The sequence below is a fragment of the Anthonomus grandis genome, chromosome 15 (assembly GCF_022605725.1).
Source record: "Anthonomus grandis grandis chromosome 15, icAntGran1.3, whole genome shotgun sequence".
Classification (NCBI taxonomy): domain Eukaryota; kingdom Metazoa; phylum Arthropoda; class Insecta; order Coleoptera; family Curculionidae; genus Anthonomus; species Anthonomus grandis.
The window spans coordinates 21,735,429-21,752,531 of NC_065560.1; the positions used below are offsets into that span (position 1 = coordinate 21,735,429).

Consider the following 17,103-nt stretch of genomic DNA (forward strand, 5'->3'; position numbering starts at 1 on the left):
CTTCCAAGGCGGGTCCAATTTGATTTTGAAATAAGTCCAGATAGGTTTCAGCTCTTAGGTTATATATAGGCGTAATACCGTTGTATGATGTTTATTTACCTCTTGCCCAAGAACCCTCGTACTAACCATCTTGTTTTCGTCCACACTCAGTAAAATATTAAGATCTCTGTTCTCTCTTTCTTCGGCTCTATTTTCTTTTCGATATCCTGAGTTGAACATTTACAATTATTTATTACGGACCTTTAGACTCGAACTTATTGACAATACGTTTAATAGTTGAAATGGACGGAATGGGCCTTGTTTTCAAATATCGACTGTCACTGATTTATTGACACTTTTCCTCACGTCAGTGACAATATTCATTTTACTGGTGTCCGTTTGGTTTTACCTGAACCGAAAATTTGGTAATTTTGCAATTACATTTAATTGGATAATTCAAGATTCGCTTATTAAAATTTTTTTAAACTTTGCACGAGGGTTTGCCAGATTGGTCCCTTCAAAAAGTTATCTTACATTTTTTCTATAAAATGTACAGGGAAGCCAATAATTGACCCACTTAAAATTTACATGGGTTTTCCTATGTTCCGCTCAACGACGCACCACCCGGTATATATTTTTGTTTTAGTATTACGTTGCTGCAGTGTTTTGTGACCTCTCGAAGGCATTCGACCGTGTGTCCTATCGGATCCTGGTGGACAAACTAGGATTCTCTGGTGTAAATGGAGTTAGCTTATACTTATTATTATGTTAGCATCATCAGGCCTAAATAAAATTATCAAAATTAAATATTAAAGAACAAAACGTTAATTAACAGAAATGATATACCTCATCTAAATACAAAAACTACAGACTTACTCTCACTAACATAAATAAAGATATAAAATACGTCTACAGCATCGTATACCGTTATTAACTAAAATATGGTTTCTGGCTCGATCCCTAATTAAGTAAAAAAAAAATTTTTTTATATTTTTGTTATTTCATGGATATATTTGTTTTGGTATTTTATAAGATAATATGTATAAAATGTATTGGATTTCGGTGATATTTGGCAGGTATGAGGTATGTCTTTTTAGTTAATTAACGTTTTGGTCCTTAATATTTAACTGATAATTTTATTTAGGTCGATGATACCCTAATACGGCGAAACGCGTAACCCTTTAAATAGATGCTTGATTGTTAGACTTTGACTTTGAGTATACTTTCTCTTCCTTTGGTCAATCACTTTTTTTAATGAATTCTTAGAACATTGAAAGGCTAGAAGTAGCATGCCGTGGAACTATGGGCAGGTTTGTTTGCTTGCAACATCTCTGATGCAATGATGCCAAGTGCTTATAGAGAAATGGCAAAAATCACTTTATAATATCATAAAAAATTTCAGTTGTTTCCGAAGGCACAAAACAATACTACTGCTCCCCTTTAATAAAATATCAAGCATTTTTTAAAAATAAATTTGATAAGATACTCTATATCGAAGTCAATATAAGTTAAGTAAATGAAAATAAAGTACGAAGAAACGAGAAAACGGTAATGGCATCGCAACGCCGCTCGATCGCATTGTTTATGTCACAGATACAAGCACTCTTTACCAGTGACGTCGTCAACAAATATTTACCTGATAAATTTTTATTAATTAATAATTAAAGAGTTTGAGTATAAGTAATATTACCATTTATGAGCTATTTATGTGTTTTTTTTTAATGGACTTCATTAGAGGAAGGTCCTAATGAAAGGCAGCATTTTTGTCAAAGCATTTTTATGGAAATTAAATATTTTATTAATATAATATTATAGATTTCTTAATAAATCATGTTTTAAGACACAAATTTTTAACATTTTGCAAAATTTTATTGTTATTGTTATATTGGACAAAACTCAGTTTTACATTACTTACTTTATATCACATAATATATACTTCTATGCTGCTGACTTTTTCAAAGGGACAGTATTGCTTAAGCGGAAAAAGTTAAAACTACAAGGATGTTCAAATTGTGAAGGAGTTGCAGGTTTTTTGTAGGTTATAAGATTTTTATTATGAGTATTTAGCCTGTACAATGGTTTTGAGACATTTAATAGTGACCTATATAATACCTAATACCAAATATTATGTCATATTAATTTAATAATAATAATAATAATAATAATGACTTTTATTTTCCCATATAATACAAAGATAAAAACTTATTGCTAAGGTCTATTACGGCGCAGTCTAGCTTATAGCTACTCTACTGAACCCTATACCTTAAGCTAAAACTAACTACATAACAATTTACATAGGTACTATAATTTATATAAAAAAAAGCAAGTTATATGTAAATTCGTGAGTTTAGTATTTCATATCAATAAGTACTACACCCTAAACATTATTGCAATCAGATTAGCCACTATAAAACATCATAATATACTATATTTAATGTAAGACCTAATTTTTCTTTTAAAAGATACTTCCGGCAAATGTTTCAAATTATTTGGAATCCTGTTGTAAAGCTTCGCTATATTATAAATAAAAGATCTCTCAAAGATAGACGTGGAGTGACGTGGTATGGTTATAGAGCCTTTGTCGCGAAGATCTAAGTTATGTATTTCAGTGCGAAACTTAATTTTTTTGTATAAATATTCTGGACATTTCCTTGCTATTATTTTATAAACTAAAACTATTGAGTGATAAATACTAAATACTAAAAAACAAAGCTAAGAATAAAGACTATGTACAATAGATTAGATTAGAGAGTTTATTAGTAGTAATATACAAACAAGTGCTTTTACAAGTCAAATAAAATATGTAGTATGTTGGGCTTTTCCATAAAATCATGTTATTATTTTATGTTAGTATTTTAATAATGACTTGAGACATCTAATTTAATTTCTTTGGCGCAAATTTGCTTGTTGCAATCTTCGAATTTTAATTTTTTGTTCTTTATTTTTTTTCCATAATCTGGTGACAAGTGATTAAGCTCTTGAAACGGTGGAATCATCAGTGCTTAGGTCCTCAGGATATCATTTTGATTTTACCCTAGAATAATATACATAAAAATATAGTATTACCAAAATTAAAAAGAAAAAATTAAAAAAATGTATTATGATAATCCAATTGATCAATAAAATATATGTTATTATAGAGAATCTTTGTAATGTCATACATTTGATTAATTGCATTTAATTAAAAAAATATAATACAATAAAATACCATATCACTTTTAAATAAGATATATAGAATAGGATGATACATGGCATAAAACTAGTAGTCTATTTTGAGTGTATTTATACCTTTTCCTTGGCAGAGTCAGGGAATGTGTAGCAGTTAAACAAACGGCTTGGATGAGAAATAGTAATTGTTGACCTAGACTCCACGGTTACTGTAGAACTATAATTCTCAGATGCAGTTATTGTTGATGATGAATGATCAGATCTGTAATTATACAAAATTTGGTGTATCAAGAATATTAATCTATTTTAATTATCCATACGTGTCTATATTAGCTTCACTGTTTGTACTATATACCATTTTGAAAGCTAAAGAAGTTTTTGCACTCTTCAGGAAAGCTACCCCTGTAGCTTTGAAGGGTAAATCACTTGGTAAATTAACTGAATTATTGGCTGCTGTGTTTTTTTTTAACCAGTGCATCAGAAATCCTAGTAAAAAAATAGTTTTACACACATACCTAATTTAATAAGTATTAGGTATAAATAAATCTTATATGAGTAACACTAATACTTTTTGTGAAGAAGCTGTATGTTTTACAACATAGCCCAAGCACAAGTTTTAAAAGGTTGTTTTTTTAGCTTACTTAATGTAGTAAATAAAAGCATGCAAACCTTTATCAATAATTCTAAGGTAAAATATACTCATACCTATAAATATACTAGAAAAATATATTTAAAAAAATTACCTTTGAGGTAGAGCTGATTTTTTTAATAAAGTCTGGCTACTGATAATATTATCTCCCTTATATCACTTCTAAGGATGTGATCTGAACAAACAAATATGTTCTTTTTAAATGTGTTGATTTCCATTAATGAAACCCATTGTTCCCTTTGGACATAATCATTGGGCAATCTATAATAAGTATTTGATATTTAATCAAAAAGCAGAAAAAAATTACAGTAATAAATTAATATGTGGTGCCAATTACTATATATATTATTGTAAGTTGCAATAAGGTAAAACAAAAAAAAATTATGGAACAAATTTTAAAGAAAGACAAAATTAACTTTATACATAGATATCAAACTATATATAGATAGGTACATAGGTATTATGCATTTTTTCTGCCAAAACAACAAAAAAAACATAAAATCCTGTAATAAAATCAGGGACAAAATTCTAGTTTTATATCTTTTATAGCCTATTAATAGATGAATATGTTCAAAAAAATATTTAGATTTAAAAATATAAATATGTTGGTATTTTACGCACACTTTCACATTCAAATTTTTATTAGGTTTATATCTATAAGATCCCCTATTCTACGTTTATGATGATGGTTACCCCATGATGTGATGTTATGAAAGTATCGGTACTTACGTGTGAAAAGATCGGCTTGAATCACGTTTTTATCATGATGCGGCACAAACGACACAAGTTTTTGCCATCCTAGCAATTTAAAAAAACACTAAAACGTGGCCTTTTTTCCTTTTTAAACCAAAAATTAAAGAAAATACACGAATCCCGAATATAAACAAAAAGCCGTTTGACAGATGACACAACGCGTATGGTTTAGGCGCTTAAGCTCCGGTGTTGTCGCTTCAAATTTTTTAGAAACGGTTTTAGGGATAATAATGTTAATAATTTTGTTTTTTTTTTGCTTAAGGATATTATATTTATTCTTAAAATAGGTTAATTGTAGTATTTATACTTTTTATTTTAAATTTTCCTATAAAATATAACAGAAATAAGTTAAATTAACGTTATAATGTTTGTTAAAATATAGCTAAAAATTTCCTCCGTTGGAAATTTGTGTCGACTTGACAACAGAGAATCGGCACATATGTTTGTAAATAAAACACCCCTCTTGCCCCTGTGCACATGTTGGACTCAAACAAAGTTGTTGTTTACTAATTCTAGCCTTTCAATGTTCTAAGAATGAATTACATATACAGTTTTAATTGGTCGGTTGTCTAAGAGTGAGATGTCCAGCGTGACGTGTTCAGATATCAATTTAGACAGCGTTTATCTAAAGCAAAGAGTTGAAATAAAAACGGGCTGCTCTAAAAGTATATATTCTTGCATATGAACATAACGAAAAAAACAATATATGTCTAGACACCATAATCAGTAATATTAGCATGAAATCTTGTCTCATCATCATCTTACGGTGTCTACTCGACATACACCTTATTTACATACATAAATCCATGTTTACAATGTTACAAATTAAACCTCTGCACCTTCTGAGAATAAATTAGTATATTTGCAAAGCCCACTACAAACTTCACTCTGTGCCTGTTAATATTTGCCACCTTTTTAGCCATTAAAATTCATAATCGCCGTCCTGACAAACACTTTATTACATTAACAGAGTGTGCCTGCATTTTATTCTCAACACAAATTTTTATTCGTCGGACGAACTACAGCAATATTTTACGCGGTCGAATACGAGAGAACGCCATTGCATTGTTTTGTTGTCTAGAATTTTTGCCAACTTAATTGCACGTGCATTCCGAGGAAAACGTTTTAGCGACCGTTTGTGAAAGCAGTTAAAATAAAGGCTTGTCCATTAGTGCAACGAAGTGCAGTAGACAAAGCTGTTGATATTAAAGTGCTTAATTGCTTTTATCTTGTTGTATCTTTTGTAGCGTTTTAGTCGGAGATAAAATTGCATAACGAATTTTCATAGACTGCGAAATAACCATAGCAATAAATAAGGTGTAGAATGCATACAAATTTTGAAAAGATTCTGGATATTCATTCTCTCTTCAAACACAGGGAAATATTATGGTATATCATAAAGTGGGGTTACTTTGCTTCATTTTTAGGATGATTTAAACAAAATACCATGTCAAAAATTAGAAGGGAACAGATGAAATTTCAAAAATGGGTTAGGTGATAAAGGGATGTTTTTTTATAAAGAAAATTGCTTCAATTGTAGCATTTATTCTTACACATTTTTTTCAGTGTGATCTGGTGAACTTATGGACCCTAATACGTCGTCCCAGGAAGAGGCCATTTGGTCTAGTTTTTTGGGCCATTTCCACGATTTAAGTGATTTTTCTATTGCGCTAATTGTAACTTGTTTGTCTGTGAAGTAGACTATTTTTCCTGGGAACATTTCTCCTTCATAAGTAAATGCAATCCAACTTCTCTTACAACATCCGAAAATTGTTTTGTTTCGCCTGAAGTTTTGCGGTCGACGTATTCAATGAACTCTTGTTCTTTTTCATGCTCTTTGATCATATCGTCAAAGTCAATTTCATCTGAGGAATGATCAGAAAAAACATCTGATATGCATTTCTTTTTTGGCATTGATAAAGTAAGGTTCAAAATAATAGCCAGTGGTGCCACGAAATTTATCTGCTGTATCTACAGACCAACAAGCGACACCCAATATAGACGGCTCTTTTTGAACCTGGTTGATTGCATTAACCATCTGCAAATTGACTACCCAAGCGCAGAAATCATCGTCATGGGTGATTTTAACGTTCACAATATCAACTGGCTGCGCTTCTGCAATAAGAACGACGATGAAGGACGAGAAGCTGAGCTATTTGCCACCATGTGCGGGCTTACGCAGCTTGTGGAGGAACCTACCAGAATCCCCGATCGAGACGGCGAGTTCGCGAGCCTCCTAGATCTGGTCTTGGCTTCAGACCCTGACTCGTACACTGTATCAGTATATGCCCCCCTAGGAACATCGGACCACAAATTGATTACAGTCTCTTGCCAGTTGGAGGTTAAAACGCAGGATCTTCCGATGCCGCGGAAGGTATGGCACTATAAATCAGCAGAGTGGAACCATCTTCGAGAATTTTATCGCTCATTCCCTTGGAAAGAAGTCTGCTTTAGAACCAATAACATCTCAGAATGTGCAAACCAAATTACAGAGACGATCTTGGCAGGAATGGAAGCTTATATCCCTTTTTCTACTAAATGCGAATCAAAGAACAAGCAATGGTTCAACTTGAATTGCAAAAAGGCAGTAAACACTAAAAACGCAGCATATCGCAAATGGCGTCAACAGCCTTCCATCGAAAATCGGAGGAACTTTTTAGCCTCCAGAAATGAGCTGCAAGCGAATTATTGATGAATGCAAAGAGAGTCACAACAACAGGATCAAAAACAAACTGCTAAACTGCCTAAATGGAACAAGATCTTTCTGGTCGGTATCGAAAGCTGTTAGTCAAGGACTTGCTAAGTTGGCCTTGCCACCCCTAACAGCAAATGATGGTTCTACCGCGGTAACAGCAAGGGAAAAAGCCAACTTACTGGGTAAACTCTTCGCGTCCAATTCTACTCTGCACTCGCAAGGCAAAACACCGCCATATTTGCCAAGGGTGAATTTATCGATGGGAAAAATTTCGTTTCCCCAACGAATTATAAATAAAATTCTTAAAAGCGTAGACACCAACAAAGCTTCAGGACCCGATGGAATTCCAGCCCTAATACTAAAACGTTGTGCAGACGAATTGACTCCTCCCTTATGTAGACTGTTCACGGCATCGTATAAGCAGGGCCAATTTCCAACAAACTGGAAAACTGCTCGAGTGCAAGCTGTACCCAAAAAGGGTAAGAAGACGATGCCCTCCAATTACCGATTGCACTAGTTCCAGTAATATCGAAGATTATGGAAAAAGCAGTCAACCAACAACTGTTAAGATATCTGGAATCATCTGGACTAATCAGCAATCATCAATACGGCTTCCGAAAGCTTAGATCCACCGGCGATCTTCTGGCTTACGTCACACACTTGTGGACGGAGGCCATGGAGAAGCACGGCGAATCCCGCTCAGTCGCTCTTGATATTTCCAAGGCATTTGACAGAGTGTGGCATGAGGGACTACTAACCAAGCTCTCCTCAATCGGTATACAAAACTCATTATTGAATTGGATCAAAAGTTTTCTTGAACAACGAACAATCCAAGTAGCCGTCGATGGATACCTCTCCGACAAATTTGACATTAACGCTGGAGTCCCTTAAGGATGGATTCTATCCCCCACCCTTTTCTTGATATATATAAACGATCTGCTAGGAACCACTGTCAATCCAATCTACAGCTTTGCGGACGATAGCACACTTATTTCCACATTTAAGTCCGCCAAACCAACGACAGCCGCAAGTTCTCAGAATCTTAGGTAGCAACAAGTAGCTTCAATCAACAACGATATTAGAGCAATCTTGGAGTGAGGCGGTAACAATCTGGTCAATTTTAACGCTAAAAAAACGCAGGCTGCAGTATTTACGATGAAGACTAACCTTGGTGGCCCGGAGGTGGTTATGGCAGGGAAAACATTGCCAATCAAATCATCTTTACATCTTCTAGGAGTCGAGGTCACCAACAGTGTGTCCTGGCATAACTCCGTTGCCGAGGCCGCCAGGGCGGCTTCCAAAAAACTCGGAGTGCTTTTCAAAACGAAAAACTGTATACCCCAGAACAGCTGCTGACTCTTTATAAGGCTCAAATACGCCCTTCCCTCGAGTATTGCTCGCATGTCTGGAGCTCTGCACCCAAGCATAGTTTAAACCTGCTGGATTCTATACAGAAGAGAGCTATTCGTCTTATCGACAAACCAGAACTGACAAAGAGTCTGGATAGTCTGGACCACAGGAGAAAGGTGGCTGATCTCTGTTTATTCTACCGTTATTATCACGGTAAGTGCTCCTCTGAGCTGGCAGGCCTGATTCCACCCAGGGCTGTTCCGGCAAGAAGGACGCGTCTAGCAGTTGCGGCTCATCAACACCTACAGCGATTCAAGATAAATGCCCACAAATATCTTCGCACAAGCATCATTCCAAGAGTGACATAGGACTTTCCTCTTGTGCTTGTGTTCACCATAAAAAAAAAAGGTTCATCAAGTAAATTTATGTCTTCGCTTCCACTACTGTTTCCCGCCTCAATGCAGACACTTTTTCCTGCAGGAACGTTCAATTTCGTTCTACGCGTCTGAACAATTTTTGTTGAATCAGTTCTTCTAGCTTCCAGATTTTGCAGGAAAACGGAGTGAACTTCATTTGAATCGCCAGTATTTCTAGGGATGCGGTTTAAAAGTTCTTCCTCATTAATCAGATAAATGCCGCATTTACGAAAACCAAATATCAAGTTGTCGACAACATTTGGCAAAAGGACTTGTAGCATTTTCTTTAGTAGTGGTGGAAACTGTTGCTCTAAATGGTATAATAAATAAAATCCTAATCATACGTTTTTGAATCACAAACACTCTCTCTATATCCATGACCCTACCGCCTAATACTATGCAGTAACCCAGTACACTGTAAACAGAGCTATAGTACACATTCATCAGTTCTTTGATATCAAGTGAATTTTTAAGTTGATTTATAAGATAGATACTTTTTATTTAATTTTGTACATACACTATTAATATGTTTCGACCAGTCCAAGTGTTTGTCGATCATTATGCCTAGGAATCTAGACGATTTTGAGCCCTACAGAAAGTTGCCGTCAAAACTAAAAACAAATTTATTTGGCTTTCTATATTTATTATATATTTCAATTATATCAGTTTTCGCATGATTTAGCATTAGTTTATTCAATTTAAACCAATTACTAATTTCAGTTAGACATGACTGAACGTTACGTTGTAAATTTATCGAATCCGGATCAGAAATGACTGACTCAGATGAGCTGTTGTGTCATCACAAAAAATTAAGATCTTCGCGCTTTTCAAAAACATGTTGTGGAATATCATGGCAGCTGTCGATGATGCGTTGACAAAGTTCATCCAAACTTTCAGGTTAGGGAGTAAAGACAATAGATTTCAAATGACCCCATAGAAAAAAGTCTAACGGCGTTATACCAGGAGATCTAGCAGGCCATTCTATAGGCCCCCTTCGCCCTATACGTTTATCTGGAAACTCGGAAAAGGGGATGACCCTGGGGGGCAGAGGGTGAAAGGGGGTGAAGTAATTTTAGGTTAGAAAGTTATCCCCCTTGACAAACCTTTTGACGTATTTCGGCATTTTTTTTTTAAACAGTGGTTTTCAATAAATCCGTGGTGGGAAGTTTTCAAATGAACACCCTGTATAATATATGTATATTCTACAGTTTATTAAAATTATTCTAAAAAATCGTTAACTGAATATATATTTAACGATAATAATACATGATGGCTTGGGATATAATTAGTGTAGGGTAATGTTCGAGGATAGATGGCGCAGAAGGTGAGATGGCGCAATGGTTTTACAGCGCCGCCGCTAACGTTAAAGGGGAGCGGCTGTGCTCTGAGGTACTTAAATGTCTACTTAAATATCAATTTATACGTGATCCGTATAGTGCAAAAATATTTGTCCGTATTTCTTCTTTGTGCTAGTGAGCTTTAAATTTAACAATAATTTGATTCACAATATCGTGTCAGGTAAGTAAAAACATTTAAGTTTTGTTATATAACCTCAAAATAGCGCATATTTCAAAACGTGTTTAGTTTTTGAGGTGCGCCATCTCTCCTCTTACAACGAGGATAGATGGTTCACTTATGTTTGAGGTGAGATGGCTCATTAATATTTATTTTTCTTTTCAGTATGCCCACCTTACCAAATACAAGCATACTGGAAGTTGTTCCAGGGCTAGTTGGACCGAACAACACGGCTAACTGTTGCGAACAACAGTCAATTCAAGCCGTTAATGAAAATAGAATGGTAGTTAATGAGGCTGCTCGTAATTTTGGGGTACCGGCAACCACTCTACGAAGAAGAAAATGGTAGACAATATAAAGAAAGGTCCTCTTGGACCCTCCTCCACGTTAGGCGAAGCTGCTGAAAAAAAGTTGGCCACACATATCCTAAAACTTAAAAAAAAAATGGATTTTCTCCTACTCGAACTGATGTGCAAAGTATGGCTTTTAGATTGGCCGAACAGCTGGGTATTAAACATAATTTTGATAAGGAATTGAGATTAGCTGGTTATCCGTGGCTGCAGTTATTTCTGCAGAGAAACCCAAGGCTGTCAGTGGGAAAAGTAGAACGGGTATTAATTACGGTTAGAACGGAACGGTAGAATTATCGATCCTTGGGTGTGAACAAAAAAGATGTTGAGACTTACTTTCAGCTGCTAGAAAATACTATGACCGAGAATGATCTTATGAATAAACCTGGACACATCTACAATATGGATGAGACGGGTTTACAACTTAATAATAGGCCGGGGCATGTTATTGTTAAGAAAGGATCTAAGAACATCGCAAGTATCATGGATGGGATGCCTCCGGGATCCTTGGTTTATATGTCAGAAAGATCGGCTTATGTCAACAGTGACATATTTTTTCAGTGGCTCAAAGATCAGTTCGTTCCGAGAAAGCCGACAGGGACAGTTTTGTTACTGCTTGATGGTCATGCTTCACACTGCAATAACGTTGAGATGCTAGAATACTGTATGGAACACAACATCATACTGCTTTGCTTGCCAAGTCATACGACGCAATTTTTACAACCACTAGATAGATGTTTTTTTAGATCGTTAAAATTAAACTATTACTCAGCTTGCAGTTTATATATTAAAAATTATCCAGGACGAAAGGTCACTAGATTACAATTTGGAAAGTTACTTGCTGAAGGATAGAACAAGTCTGCAACTGTAAATAATAGAACTTCGGCATTCAAGGCTACGGGAATTATGCCATTTAATCCTTCTGCTATCCCAGATGACGCCTATTTAACTGAAAATAGTATCGTACTTGAGGCTCCCGATGCAGGTGAAAATAAAATTCCAGATGGTAGTTCTCAAAGTTTTACCAAAGCTTTATCTGATGATAATCAACAACCTTGCTGCAGTTGGCAGACTGAAGATGATTCTGTACGAGAAAAACAAAATCAATCGGTTTCAGAAACTAATTAAAATACTCCCGTCAAAAGAAGTGGCGAAGCGTACGAGTAGACAAGGTAGACACTGTCTACCCAAAATTATCCAGTTATTTCTCATTAATTTATTATGTAATTATTTCATGTAATTGTTGAATTCAAATTTAAAAAAAAAAACACAGAATGTAGTCGCTCTCCTTAATATTATTATATAGTATCTAAACGGCTATAATATCTATCTATCTATAATATCTAAGGCGCGCCCCGCCTGATGCACCAATTAAAATAAAAATGCAGGGCTGACACCCAATTAATGTATATGAGCCACAGGAAGACACATTGATATTTGTTTTCCGAAATTTGGAGCATCTAATCGAACCATATCGTATTCAGCCTATTACGTATGCAAAATTTACTCGCGGGAAAGACATTTGAGCTTTTGTCTATCGAAGTCGACCAGCTATTTTATTATGCTCTTGAGGGTTATTGTTTATGGACACGCTTGATCTGGTCGGCCGCAATACATCTTCAGTTTTGTTTTTTGATGAATCTGCATTTGGCATTTGGTGCGGGCGCGTGCTATTGTAATTTAATAATTCGTATTTTTATTTTTGGGTTTTTAGTGGATGTTTTAGGGGTTATTTATGAACGACTGTTTGATATTGGCAATTGTATTTTAGTTGTGTTTTTATTTGTCTTTAATTAATTTTAAAATAATGGATATTATGGACTTATAAGTTATGGTTATACCTATGTTGTGTTTTTTTGTAAGTAGTATTTATTTTTTTCTTTTTTATATCACTACATATTTTTCTCTTTGAGTTAATATTCCATGCGCTTTCATTCTCTATTTCATTAAAGTGAATAATATTGAATACACATTTTTTTCTAATTAACAATTTTTATTGTTTGTCTACCCGAAAGAAAAGTTCACGCTTCGCCACTGGTCAAAAGTACCACTGGAAAAATGCTAGATATAATCTCACTCGTTCCAGTTGTTTCCGCTAACATTAATTCGGTTCGCAAAAGGAGCAAGCAGCTGGCGGAAATTTTAACTACAGAGACAAGAATTGGCGAAAAAAAGAATAAAGCGTCTAAAAAAACACAGAAAGAAATAAAGACCAGTAAATTAAAACCAATTTTGAAGAAGCCAAAAGTGACCAAAAAGAAAATTGAGAAAGCTGCCAAAAGCGACTCATCCTCAGACGAAGATCTAGAGCCACCGACACTGGATGACTCTTCAGATGATACGGACGACGATGACCAAGCTTGCACCGGTTGTGGCGAAATATATTCCCAAACCACAAAATCTGACGACTGGGTTAATTGCTTGCGTTGCTCCAAATGGTTTCACGATTCCTGCTCCAAGTTTGTGAACTTTTGCCACGACTGTGGTGTGGTGGTTGTATGCAAAACAAAGTGACATTTTGGCCAAAACACCTTTTTTTTTCGTTGCGCCATCTCACCTCAGCACCGTGGGGGAGATGGTTTTTGTAAACTATTTTTATTTTTTTTTGTGAATTATAGGTTTTATTTTTTAATCCATTTAATTGCTTAATACATGTTTCTAAACTCAATAAAGATTCGTTAAAAAAATGAACAGTCAATTCAATTCAACATATAGAAATGTTACCATGACATTTTAAAACCTGGGCCATCTATCCTCGAATTACCCTATTTAAATTTTGACCAATAATCGTCTTTTTTTCGTGCATTCTTTGTGACTTACGAGCGATGCATAGATATATTTTTCTTTGACAATAAATATTAAATTAAAGTTTTTTGAAGTTTGCTTTTTACTTTTGTTTATTATTTCATTATTTTCGGCATTTTATAAGCATTTTTGGATATAGGTTTATAGGAAGTTTTTTCAATATTTTGACCCAGGGGACACCTTGTAAACTATTTAATGTTAAGGTAAATAAAATTGTTTTGCACGTTAAATAAATTTAAAACCTATTTCGGATCCTTCCACCCTTCTCCTTCTACTCATAAAAGTCTTAGCGAGATTATATAAAAAAATCAAATTAAAAAACCCACGATAAAATAGACAAATTAGCCTTATAGGGTTTTGCTTGAGTGGGTCAATGGCCTAAAGCTCGTGCATTCGTATTGATGCTGCGAGATGCACTTTCCTCTCTATCTCCTCGGCTTTTGGCCCAGGTGGTTATTTTTTTAAGCCTTCGGGCAGTATACTTATCCGAATACCGATCTCTTATGTAAACCCAAAGACTATATGTTTAAGTTGTTTTAGAAATAATAATAGATAGTTACTTCATTATATTTATAAGTGGATATTAGGTAAGAGTGTAAGTGTTCCAAAAATAAAATTTATGTATTAAAGGAACCGTAAAGTATTATTCTTTTTTTTTACGTAGATAAAAAATAGAGATTATCTTCATAATTAGGGGCAAAACCCTCAGCTGTCTTTATAGTGTTATTTTAGAAACAAGAAGCCATTTACTGCGATAGCATTGACGATTTAATCTTGAATAATATATGAGACATCCTTTCACCTGTCAAGATATTATTTAACTAAAAACAGTGGGTCGTTGGTGGGTTCGCAAACTTTGGTGAATATAAAATAAGGACATAAGACGTTTTGTTTTTTAAACTTAATCAAAATAGTAAGATACAAAATACTCTATTAATCCGTAAAAGTATATTATAAATGGTAAAGATATAGATTAAGGTTTTAATTTATTTATTTATTTATTTATAATACGGGAAAACCCCATTAACTGTAAATTTTACAAAGCAATAATATTTACATAAACAACTGTCATAATCTAAACCTACTTAAAAAATTAATACTAAAGTAAAAAACATCTATACTACATATACTAGAAACAACCTTAATAATTTATATGCAAGAATGTAAATACAAAATTTTATGCACAATTATGAAGTAAGTGACCTCTTTAGATGCATTAAGGAACTTATGTTAAACACATCAATATTCGAATTGTTTAACAAATTCATATACCTATCCATAGGATTATTAATTCCATAGGATGTTCTGTGGAATGGAATGTTAAAGGTTACATTATGGCGAAACCCGTGATGAGGAACATTAAATCGTATGCGACCCAACAGATCAGAGTAATCAATAAGCCTATTAACGATCTTATATATAAAACTAGCACCAGAAATATTACGGCATTGCGACAGTGTCAGAATAGATAATTGACTTTCAATATAAGAATAGTCATGGTTCTCAATAACAGTTAAAGTTCTATGAGCACAATATCTCAGGAATTTATGTTGGATTATGCAATTTGGATTATCACCAGTCACAGTTTGGCGAATTTTAAGACATGAATTACTGTATCCATTTAACGTCCAAAGGGTACAAGCTTTACTTCCAAGGGATCATGCGCCTCGAGTAAACTTTTGCGAGTGGTTGTTACATTAGCAGCACTTAAACCCAAACTTTACCAGGAACATTTTAGCTACGGATGAAGCAATTTTCGGAAATACTTATTGGATAATCGTCTAACTGGTGCTCTTTATTTACAATTCTTGCGACAAAATTTGCCGGTACTCCTTGAAGAAGTCCCTCTTCACATTAGGCAGAATTTGTGGTTTCTTCACGATGGTGCTCCCACCACATTTTGCGCGACCAGTGCGACGGCATTTGGATCGAATGTGCCCCGAACGATGGATAGGCCGAGGTGGTCCAATTGGATGGCCTCTTCGATCACCCGACCTTAATCCGCTTGACTTTTATTTTTGGGGCCACCTAAAATCTCTGGTGTATGTAACCGAAGTTGACAATGAACAAGAATTAAGAAATCGGATATTTGCTGCCGCCGAGGAAATTCGACTACAACCTGGATTAGCTGATGTCTGCAACTCTTGGATTAGGCGTGCTCAATTATGTATTGAAAGTCATGGAAATAACTTCGAACAGTTACTATAATAGTTAAATAAACATTTATTTTGGAGAATTTACGTTTTTTTTTTTAATTTTAATTAATAAGTCGTTTATCTCCGTAACTAAAACTATTTTACTATTTTTTTTTTACTATTAGTCATTATTTGCCGTCAGCAACAATTTCTCAAGTTTATGCGTATAGGTTAAGAAACACCCTGTATAAAGGGTGTTTTTTTATAGCCCCAAAGAAAATAATCTAATGGCGTCAAGTCGCACGAACGAGCTGGCCATTTTACAGGTCCGTTCCTTGAAATTTTTCATTGCTCGAATGTCTCTTGCAGTAAATTAATTGTCTGGCACGCTGTATGGCACGTGGCACCGTCCTGCTGAAACCACATTTCTGCAACGCTTGCAACGGCTTCCAATTGAGGCACAAAGAGTTGGTTATCATGTTTCTGTATCGCTCACCGTTTACTGTAACGTTCTGACGATCAGCATTTCTGAAGACATAAGGACCAATGATTCCAACGGCCCATAAAGCGCACCAAACGGTTAGTTTTTCTGGATGTAATGGTTTTTCGCCAATAGCTCGTGGATTCTCATCCCCCCAAATTCGGCAATTCTGCTTGTTTACATAGCCATTCAACCAATAGTGTGCTTCATCACTGAACAAAATTTTCATATGAAATCGTGGATCAACAGCAATCTTTCCTTCCGCCCATTCGGCTAATGTAAGGCGCAAAAGATGATCCTGGGGTTTCAACTCCTGGACAAGTTGAATTTTATATGCTCGCAATCCGAGATCTTTGCGCAAAATTTTCCATAAAGTGGATGAACATAAGTTCATTTGTTGAGAACGACGACAATTGAACACATTTGGATCATTATCAACACTATGCTGCACAGCAGCTATCGCTTGTTGCGTGCGCACTGTACGGCGTCTTACGGGATGCGTATTGTCGACTAGAGTAAAAGTATTGCGAAAAGGATCAACAGTTTCTCTGAAGGACGATTATGAGCACCATAAAACTCACGTAATGCCCGATGTGTTTCTCGAATAGAACCATGTCTTTCAAAATAAATTTGAACAATTTGAAAACGTTGCTCCGGCGTGAGTCTGTTCATGATGAATTGTAGTGATGTTGAAAAAATAACTATTCGTTATAGGAGTACTCGTTACTCATTGATACCCGAAGTAACGAATACCGAATTCAAAAACATATGATTACTTTGATTACTACCTAATACCTATACTCTATA

General features: G+C 34.9%; 1 protein-coding gene and 1 long non-coding RNA gene across 4 annotated transcripts in view; one reads left to right on the forward strand and one right to left on the reverse strand.

Annotated features, from left to right (window-relative positions):
• The window catches only part of LOC126744869 (uncharacterized), a 539,903-nt gene that overhangs the window by 431,107 nt on the left and 91,693 nt on the right, over positions 1 to 17,103 (forward strand). The window lies entirely within an intron of this gene.
• Positions 2,764 to 4,124, reverse strand: LOC126744884 (uncharacterized). The gene is made up of 3 exons (XR_007663364.1): positions 3,468 to 4,124; positions 3,268 to 3,409; positions 2,764 to 3,013 (listed from the first exon to the last, which is right to left on the reverse strand). It is a non-coding gene; the product is annotated as an uncharacterized LOC126744884 (long non-coding RNA).